The 9,942-nt window shown below is 39.8% G+C and overlaps 1 pseudogene across 1 annotated transcript in view; it reads left to right on the forward strand.

Moving 5' to 3' along the window:
• Positions 1 to 8,782: 8,782 nt before the first annotated feature.
• LOC108314092 overlaps positions 8,783 to 9,942 on the forward strand; it is a 127,621-nt pseudogene continuing 126,461 nt past the window's right edge. Inside the window, exons 1-2 of the transcript XR_005202517.1 lie at positions 8,783 to 9,569; positions 9,660 to 9,942. The product of XR_005202517.1 is annotated as an elongation factor 1-alpha 1-like (transcript). The remainder of the gene's footprint in view (positions 9,570 to 9,659) is intronic.

A 9,942-nucleotide genomic window follows, 5' to 3' on the forward strand; every position in this document is an offset into this window, starting at 1 on the left:
CATGAACATGGAATGTTTCTCCATCTGTTTGTGTCCTCTCTTATTTCATTGAGCAGTGGTTTGTAGTTCTCCTTGAAGAGGTCCTTTATGTTCCTTGTTAGTTGTATTCCTAGGTATTTTATTCTCTTTGTAGCAATTGTGAATGGCAGTTTATTCTTTATCTGGCTCTCTTTAAGTCTGTTATTGGTGTATAGGAATGCATGTGATTTTTGTACATTGATTTTGTATCCTGAGACTTTGCTGAAGCTGCTTATCAGTTTCAGGAGATTTGGGGCTGAGACGATGGGGTCTTCTAGATATACAATCATGTCATCTGCAAATAGTGACAATTTGACTTTCTCCTTTCCTAATGGAATACCCTTTATTTCTTTTTCTTGCCTGATTGTTTGGGCTAGAACTTCCAGTGCTATATTGAATAGGAATGGTGAGCGAGGGCATCCTTGTCTAGTGCCAGATTTCAAAGAGAATGCTTCCAGTTTTTACCCATTCAGTATGATATTGGCTGTGGGTTTGTCGTAAATAGCTTTTATTATTTGGAGATATGTTCCGTCTATACCTAGTTTATTGAAGGTTTTCAGCATAAAGGCTGTTGAATTTTGTCAAAGGCCTTTTCTGCATCAGTTCAGATAATGAGGTGGTTTTTGTCTTTGGTTCTGTTTATGTGGTGAATTACGTTTACAGACTTGCATATGTTGAACCGGCCTTGCATCCCGGGATGAATCCTACTTGATCATGGTGGATAAGCTTTTTGATGTGCTGTTGCAATCGGCTTGTCAGTATTTTATTGAAGATTTTTGCATCTATGTTCATCATGGATATTGGCTTGAAGTTTTGTGTTCTTGCTGAGTCTCTGCCGGGTTTTGGTATCAGGATGATGTTGGTCTCATAAAATGATTTGGGGAGGATTCCCTCTTTTTGGATTATTTGGAATAGTTTCAGAAGGAATGGTACCAGCTCCTCTTTGTATGTCTGGTAGAATTTGGCTGTGAACCCATCTGGACCTGGGCTTTTTTTGGTAGGTAGGCTCTTAATTGCTGCCTCAACTTCAGCACTTGGTATTGGTCTATTCGGGGTTTCTACTTCTTCCTGGTTTAGGCTTGGGAGGATGCAAGTGTCCAGAAATTTATCCATTTCTTCCACGTTTACTAGTTTATGTGCATAGAATTGTTTGTTATAATCTCTGATGATGGTTTGAATTTCTGTGGAATCTGTGGTGATGTCCCCTTTATCGTTTTTTATTGCATCTATTTGGTTATTCTCTCTTTTCTTTCTCATTAATCTGGCTAGTGGTCTATTTTGTTGATCTTTTCAAAAAACCAGCTTCTGGATTTATTTATTTTTTGAAGGGTTTTTTGTGTCTCTATCTCCTTCAGTTCTGCTCTGATCTTAGTTATTTCTTATCTTCTCCTGGGTTTTGGGTCTTTTTGATCTTGCTCCTCTAGCTCTTTCAATTTTGATGATAGGGCATCAATTTTAGATCTCTTCCTTGCTTCTCATCTGGGCATTTATTGCTATATATTTTCCTCTAGAGACTGCTTTAAATGTGTCCCAGAGATTCTGGTATGTTGCGTCTTCATTCTCATTGGTTTTGAAGAACATCTTTATTCCTGCCTTCATTTCATTGTTTATCCAGTCAACATTCAAGAGCCAGTTGTTCAGTTTCCATGAAGCTGTGTGGTTCTGAGTTAGTTTCTGAATTCTGAGTTCTAACTCGATTGCACTGTGGTCTGAGAGACTTTGCTGTGATTTCCTTTCTTTTGCATTTGCTGAGCAGTGATTTACTTCCAATTATGTGGTCAATTTTAGAGTAGGTCTGATGTGGTGCTGAGAAGAATGTATATTCTGTGGATTTGGGTGGAGAGTTCTGTAAATATCTTTTAGGTTTGCTTGGTCCAGGTCTGAGTTCAAGTCCTGGATATCCTTGTTAATTTTCTGTCTTGCTGATCTGTCTAATATTGACAATGGGGTGTTAAAGTCTCCCATTATTATTGTGTGGGAGTCTAAGTCTCTCTGTAAATCATTAAGAACTTGCCTTATGTATCTGGGTGCTCCTGTATTGGGTGTGTATATATTTAGGATTGTTAGCTCTTCTTGTTGCATTGATCCTTTTACCATTACATTATGTCCTTCTTTGTCTCTTTTGATCTTTGTTGCTTTAAAGTCTGTTTTATCAGAGACGAGAATTGCAACTCCTGCTTTTTTTTTTTCTCTCTTCATTTGCTTGGTTAATCTTCCTCCATCCCTTTATTTTGAGCCTTTGTATATCCTTTCATATGAGATGAGTTTCCTGGATACAGCACACTGATGAGTTTTGGCTTTTTATCCAATTTGCCAGTCTGTGTCTTTTGATTGGGGCATTTAGCCCATTTACATTTAGTCTGTGTCTTTTGATTGGGGCATTTCGCCCATTTACATTTAGGGTTAATATTGTTATGTGTGAATTTGATCCTGCCATTTTGATGCTAGCTGGCTGTTTTGCCCATTAGTTGATGCAGATTCTTCATTGTGTTGATGCTTTTTACCATTTGGTATGTTTTTGGAGTGGCTGGCACTGGTTTTCCCTTTCTGTGTTTAGTGCCTCTTTCAGGAGCTCTTGTAAAGCCAGACTGGTGGAGATGAAATTTCTGAGTACTTGCTTGTTTGCAAAGGATTTTATTTTTACTTCACTTATAAAGCTTGGTTTGGCTGGATATGAAATTCTGCGTTGAAAGTTCTTTTCTTTAAGGATGTTGAATATTGGCCCCCACTGTCTTCTGGCTTGTAGGGTTTCTGCTGAGAGATCTGTTGTGAGTCTGATGGGCTTCCATTTGTGGGTAACCCTACCTTTCTCTTTGGCTGCTCTTAGCATTTTCACCTTCATTTCAACCTTGTTGTATCTGACCATTATGTGCCTTGGGGTTGCTCTTCTTGAGGAATATCTTTGTGGTGTTCTCTGTATTTCCTGGACTTGAATATTGGCCTGCCTTGCTAGGTTGGGGAAGTTTTCCTGGAAATAACCTGAAGAGTATTTTCCAGTTTCGATTAATTCTCTCTGTCACATTCAGGTACACCTATCAAACGTAGATTAGGTCTTTTCACATAGTTCCATATTTCTTGGAGGCTTTGTTCATTCCTTCTTACCCTTTTTTCTCTAATCTTGCCTTCTCATTTTATTTCATTGAGTTAATCTTCGACCTCTGATATCCTTTCTTCTGCTTGGTCAATTCGGCTGTTGAAGCTTGTGTATGCTTTGTGAAGTTCTCGTGTTGTGTTTTTCAGCTCCGTCAATTCACTTATATACCTAAGTTGTCTATTCTCATTAGCATTTCATCAAATCTTTTTTCAAGGTTCTTAGTTTATTTGCATTGGGTTAGAACATGTTCTTTTAGCTCACATAAGTTTCTTTTTACCCACCTTCTGAAGCCTGATTCTGTCAATTCATCACACTCATTCTCTGCCCAGCCTTGTTCCCTTGCTGGTGAGGAGTTGTGATCCCTTGTAGGAGGAGAGGCGTTCTGGGTTTGGGTGTTTTCTTCCTTTTTGCTCTGGTTTCTTCCCATCTTTGTGAATTTATCTACCTGTCGTCTTTGTAGTTGTCTACTCTCAGATTGGGTCTCTGAGTGGATGTCTAGTTTGTTGATGATGAAGTTATTTCTTTCTGTGTCTTAGTTTTCCTTCTAACAGTCTGGCCCCTCTGCTGTAGGACTGCTGAGGTCCACTCCAGGCCCTGCTTGCCAGGGGATCACCTGCAGCGGCTGCAGAACAGTAAGGGTTGCTCCCAGTTTCTTCTGCTGCTATCTTTGTCCCAGAAAGATACCTGCCAAATGTCAGTCTGAGCTCACCTTTATGGGGTGACAATTTGGACATATGGGGGTCAGGGACTGCTTGATGAGACAGTCTGTCTTTTATAGGAGCTCAAGTGCTGAGCTGTGAGCTCCATTGTTCATTCAGAGCTGCTGGGCAGGTACGTTTAAGTCTATTGCAGTAGAACTCATAAACCCCTTTTTTTCCCAGTGCTCTGTCCCAGGGAGTTAGGGCTTTATTTATGAGTGTCTGTTGTGCTGCTGCCTTTTTTTTATAGGATCATATATTGGAATTTTAAAATATTATTTCTGTTGTCTATTTATAGAAAAAGTAGAATTAAATCTCTAATTTACAGATTATACATTTAAGACATAGAAAGCTGTGTAGATCATGAATCAAAATGAATTACGAATGAACACACTGTCAGATAATGCTAATTGAGTATTCTTGAAAATGGATTTTATGGTAAACCAAGACAGAATAAAAAAGAGTTTTTTCTTTCTGATAACTTTCCTTTATAGGGGTTCCCATTCTCTTCAAATTGGTTGTTCACATTGTCCTCTGAGAGACAGCTTCATTATTTTGCAATAAGCTACCTTATATAAATTGGATGTTTTTGTTACTGCAACCAAAATATATTTAATTAAGATAGAGCTGTGACGGATAAATATGTCACTTCCTTTTCTTATTAGGAAAGGTCTCTTAAGGACACAGTACCTCATCTAAGCTGAATGACTGTGGTTGTTGCTTTCCAGGCACTCTGACAGACTAGCAGGAAGGCATGTTGAAGTGTTTCAGATTTCACTGAGCAGGCAGCTGTCTTTCATCTCCACATAAGCCTGCTGGGGATTATAAAGAATCAGATCCAGGCTGTGCTCAAGCTGCATAAAGGCCATATAGGGTAAACAAGACAAAATATGCCCTTCCAGAACTCAGATTGCATATGTGAGCCTATATGACATCCATAATTTTTATGCTTCTTTCTATCCTCCTCTGCACAGCTTGCAGAGCCCCTGAAATTGTGATCTCATCCCCAAAGCTAAGACAGTCTCCTGTTCAGTTCCTGTGCTGAAGTGTACTTTAAAATATTTTAAGCATAACTACTAATTATTGAGGTAATGTTTAGGCAAGGGATGCCACAGACACCTCAGGAGACTCAGGATTCCAGAAAACAATGGATCCAAGGAAACCGCAGGCGTGGGCAGGAGACAGAAAGTAATCTGGATGTATAAATAAAGCACCCACACTTCAGGACTCCCAGCTGTTTTTGACTGGGTAATTCCATGAGGATGGTGGTCATTCACTGGTATCTGCTGAGGCCAGGGCCCTAGGTTTGCAAGCCACGTCATGGATCTTTCTTCTTTCTGAAGCCGAGAGCTGAATGCCCTACTCAATCATGCACACTGCCTCCTGACATCTCTGTATTGTTCTTTACTTCTGTATGTGGGCTTATTTAGCTTCCTTTACATAGGCTTATTCTCTCAGAATCAAAGTGTGAGATGTTTAGAAGAAAATATGTTCATCAAGTTTCTTCTAAGAAATAGGTCAGGATTTTGTCCCAAGCTGCTGATCAATTATATTATTAAATGTTTTAATGTGTTAAAATAATATAACATACACATAATTTAACTCATGCACATTTTAAATGCTATCTGTATCCAAAATTATTGCTGCCTCTTTCTTTGCCCTCTCACACACATATTCTCCCCTTATTTAGCTGCAGATACTCCTGAAAAGATCGCCTCTTGCTAAAGCCCATTTAGAAAAGAGACATTAAAGAAAAGGTGGTCACAGAGGGGGTCCCTGCATCTCTCTTTCTCCATCTGTGGATTTGGGAAGTATTTTATGGACCCTTAATTCGATATTTTTCTTTCTAGTATTAGATATCTTGTTTGGTACTTTATTAATGCTAATCAGAGATTCTGACTTAGATTCTTGTTAGATCCTCCTTCATGCCAAGCACTGAGTTAGCACATGACCAAATGAATGAGTAAGTAAACCGACAGGTATTACAAAAGAACAGAGAGAAATATGTTACAAAGTAAAATTGGTCGTTGTTATTAACATTGTCTCTTGCACAGTAATAATTTATACAGTTTTTATTTCATTGACAGGGAAAACAAGAGAAGGGGAAGTGAGGAGAGTTTAAAAGCAATTTTATATCTTTAGGCAGGTGGGATCTTTTCTTTCAGAGTAACCTGACCTCTGCCCTGTTTTCTCTCTCAACGATGGAATTGCTTTGTGCTTCTCCTTAGACAGATGCCACAGAGAGGAACTAATTCAATATTCATTGCAAAGGGAAAGGATTTGCACTGCTTAGCTTGACAGCCAGTTACATGTAAACTGGTCAGAAAACTTGAGCAAGCCCCAAACATATCACTTTGATGGGAGGAAATGAACACTGCAGGGTATTGGGAGTAGGGAGTTTCAAAAAGGGAATGTAGCCTGATAATTTAATTCAGAACTGCTTTTTTCTTGGCAGTTCACAAATGAAGCAAATGTATGAAAAACCTGGGCATGTCAGAAAGAGATAGCTGTAAGAAAGAATAAGAAAAGGCGTATTTATTGAATACCAAGGCTCTTCAAGACTATCTCAACTGAAGTTTGTCCCTTAAGTGTGAAACTCTGATGAAGAAAACAGAAATTAAATCCTTTGAAATGGTAACTTTTCCCCCAACAGAACACAATGAATGTTGAAAGGGAAAGTAGCCGATGAGAATGTTTTAAATAAATAATGAATTTGCAGTATGTGTGATGAAATGCTTTAGAATTCTTTATATTTTGGAATAGAGGACTACTTATCAAAGCCTGCTTTTTATGGTCCAGCAAGTTCATTGCATTAAAAGGGAAGAAAGTTATTGAATAATCCTAGATTTAATCCTTTTGTTCTCTTTTAATTTGCCTTGACCCATTTTGGAATTCATTGAATATTTTCATCAAACTCCTATTTTATGTTGTAATATAAGGAAGTTCTAAGCACTTAATCCCACTGGGTAGAAAAAGGAGTGAATGAAGAGGGCAAGACAGTAATGATTTCAAGAGAGAAAAAATTGAAGCAGGAGTAAGCAGGTAGGAAATTGCTTCAAAAGCTGGTAACTTTATGGGATGTTCAAGCATTGTGTGAAGAGTTTGAGAACAATATTGAAGAATACAACATGAGAAATACACAAGTCAAGTTGTTTGCCCCTGGCAGTGGGATAGTTATAGAACCTTGGACTGAAACCATCTTTACAAAAATTGTAACTGAGAAGATGATTACAGTGAAAGAGATCTGACCTAATCAATCAAACCCCAGCTTGTCTTTAACCTCCAGTTTGCCTTTGGTCGTTCCTGGGCTTGGACCAAGCTAACTTTGGAGAAAATTTAGCTTATAGTTTAGATAATTATAGCCCTTCCCCAAAACTAAACCATCTTTATAAAACTAATGAAAGGTCACCAGATTAGAAGAATGAGAGGAGCCTGAATTCTGCTAATATATAGGTTAGTTAAGTGATTACCAGCCATTATTTTAAAGGTAACAAGATTTGCAACTTCCCCAATTCATTATTGCAGAAACTAAGATGGGCCATTTGAGACGTCTTTTTAGGCTTTTGCATTTCTGGTGATCAGATGGCCTTACCTGGACCCTCAGTCAGTCTTGTGGGCCCCAGTCAGAAGTAAACTCAGTATATAAGGACCATTTTACCCACACCATGATTGCATTCCTTACTAGTCAGCAGTACCCATTTCCCTAGCTTCTGCCCACCAAACTAGCCTTGAAAAACCCTGGCCTCCAAATTTTCAGAAAGATCAATTTGAGTAATAACTGTTTCCCACATCTCAATTAAACTCTCTCTTTATTGTGATGTCATGGTTTCAGTAAATTGGTTTTGTCTGTGCAATGGGCAGGAAGAACTCATCGTTGGTTACAGTACTTTTAAAAAATCAGTTAGGTCACAGGCTAAAGCTGACTATCTACAGATGTGCTGGATTTCATCCTCAGATGTCTTTGAAGTTTTTCTGAATGTGACTGTCTCTAGACAGAATAGATGAGCTCTAATTCCAGCCACCCCAGCACTTACAATTCCATATCCATCTGGCTGTTTCACTCACTTTATAATCTGTTTTCTGAAGACATTTGAATTTGTGTGATTCTTGATCCATTCCAACCCTCTCATTTGTAAATTGAAGTAACCAATGCCTAGTGAGAACAAGTGTTTCTCAAGATTACCCAAATGGAAACAACATGAGAGGTAGAACACCAGTGACTTCCTGTGTACTTGGGTGTCAGTATAACAGGTCCACAATCCTTCTTCAACAATTCTTGAAATTAAATATTTTTTTGTTACACACTTTTGATAGCAATAGGAGGCAGCCAAATGCTGAGGCAGATAGGGGAGGATCCCTTGTGAAGTCCCACCTTCTGGTCAAAAAAACAGCCTGAAGACTGAAAGAATGGACTACTGGTCCCAGATGAAATCCCCGACCCAGAGTGAGAACTTCTCTTCCTGTTTGCCTGCCCTTCTCCTATTCTGAGCCCATAAAAGCACTGGACTCAGCCATATTATGGAGACTTTCCCACCTTCGGGTAGGGGGACAACCCCTACGTTCCCTCTCTCCTGAAAGCAGTTTTATCACTCAATAAAACCTGCCATGTTGCTCACTTTTTTACTGTCATTGCATCCTATTATTCTTGGGTGTGGGACAAGAACTCAAGAACTAGTGTGCAGGCCAGACTTGGCCTGAGCAGGCTGAGTGGGCCAGGCACCTCCTGTGGCAGTTAGCATGCCCTGAGCAAGGCCAGAGGTCCCCAAAAGACAAAGAGACTGAGTAAAATCCTGCATCATTTAGACACAAACCTATCTTGAACAGATGTTGCCTGTTAGTGAAAATATTCATGTCTCACTGCAAAAATTTATATATAATAATGAATTTGGGGAGCAGTATGCTTAAATGTAATATTGATGGTGTTCTTTTTTGCAACGGGTTTGCCACCAGAACATAGGTGTCATGAAAACTACCCCTAAAAGCCAAAATGGGAAAGGAAAAGACTCGTATCAACATTGTCATCATTGGACATGTAGATTCGGGCAAGTCCACCACTACTGGTCATCTAATCTACAAATGCAGTGACATCGACAAAAGAGCCATTGAAAAATTTGAAAAGGAGGCTGCTGAGATGGGAAAGGGCTCCTTCAAGTATTCCTGGGTCTTGGATAAACTGAAAGCCAGGCATGAACGTGGTATCACCATTGATATCTCCTTGTGGAAATTCGAGACCAGCAAGTACTACGTGACTATCATTGATGCCCCAGGACACAGCGACTTCATCAAAAACATGATTACAGGGACATCTCAGGCTGACTGTGCTGTCCTGATAGTCGCTGCTGGTGTTGGTGAATTTGAAGCTAGTATCTCCAAGAACGGGCAGACCTGAGAGCATGCCCTCCTGGCTTACACTCTAGGTGTGAAACAACTAATTGTTGGTGTTAACAAAATGGATTCCACTGAGCCACCCTACAGCCAGAAGAGATATGAAGAAATCGTTAAGGAAGTCAGCACTTACATTAAGAAAATTGGCTACAACCCCGACACAGTAGCATTTGTGCCAATTTCTGGTTGGAATGTTGACAACATGCTGGAGCCAAGTGCTAACATGCCTTGGTTGAAGGGTTGGAAAGTCACCAGTAAGGGTGGCAAAGCCAGTGGGACCATGCTACTTGAGGCTCTGGACTGCATTCTACCACCAACTCATCCAACTGACAAGCCCTTGCGCCTGCCTGTCCAGGATGTCTATAAAATTGGTGGTAAGTTGATTGTTAATACACTGAATTGGAGTTGGTAAAAGTGCCATCTGCTTTCATCTAATTATTACAGTGTACTGTAAATATTCTTAGGTATTGGTACTGTTCCTCTTGGCCAAGTGGAGACTGGTGTTCTCAAACCTGGTATGGTGGTCACCTTTGCTCCAGTCAACGTTACAACTGAAGTGAAATCTGTTGAAATGCACCATGAAGCTTTGAGTGAAGCTCTTCCTGGGGACAATGTGGGCTTCAATGTCAAGAATGTGTCTGTCAAGGATGTTCATCATGGCAACGTTGCTGGTGACAGCAAGAACGACCCACCAATGGAAGCAGCTGGCTTCACTGCTCAGGTGATTATCCTGAACCATCCAGGCCA

The sequence above is a fragment of the Cebus imitator genome, unplaced genomic scaffold (genome assembly GCF_001604975.1).
Source record: "Cebus imitator isolate Cc_AM_T3 unplaced genomic scaffold, Cebus_imitator-1.0 Scaffold148, whole genome shotgun sequence".
Lineage (NCBI taxonomy): Eukaryota > Metazoa > Chordata > Mammalia > Primates > Cebidae > Cebus > Cebus imitator.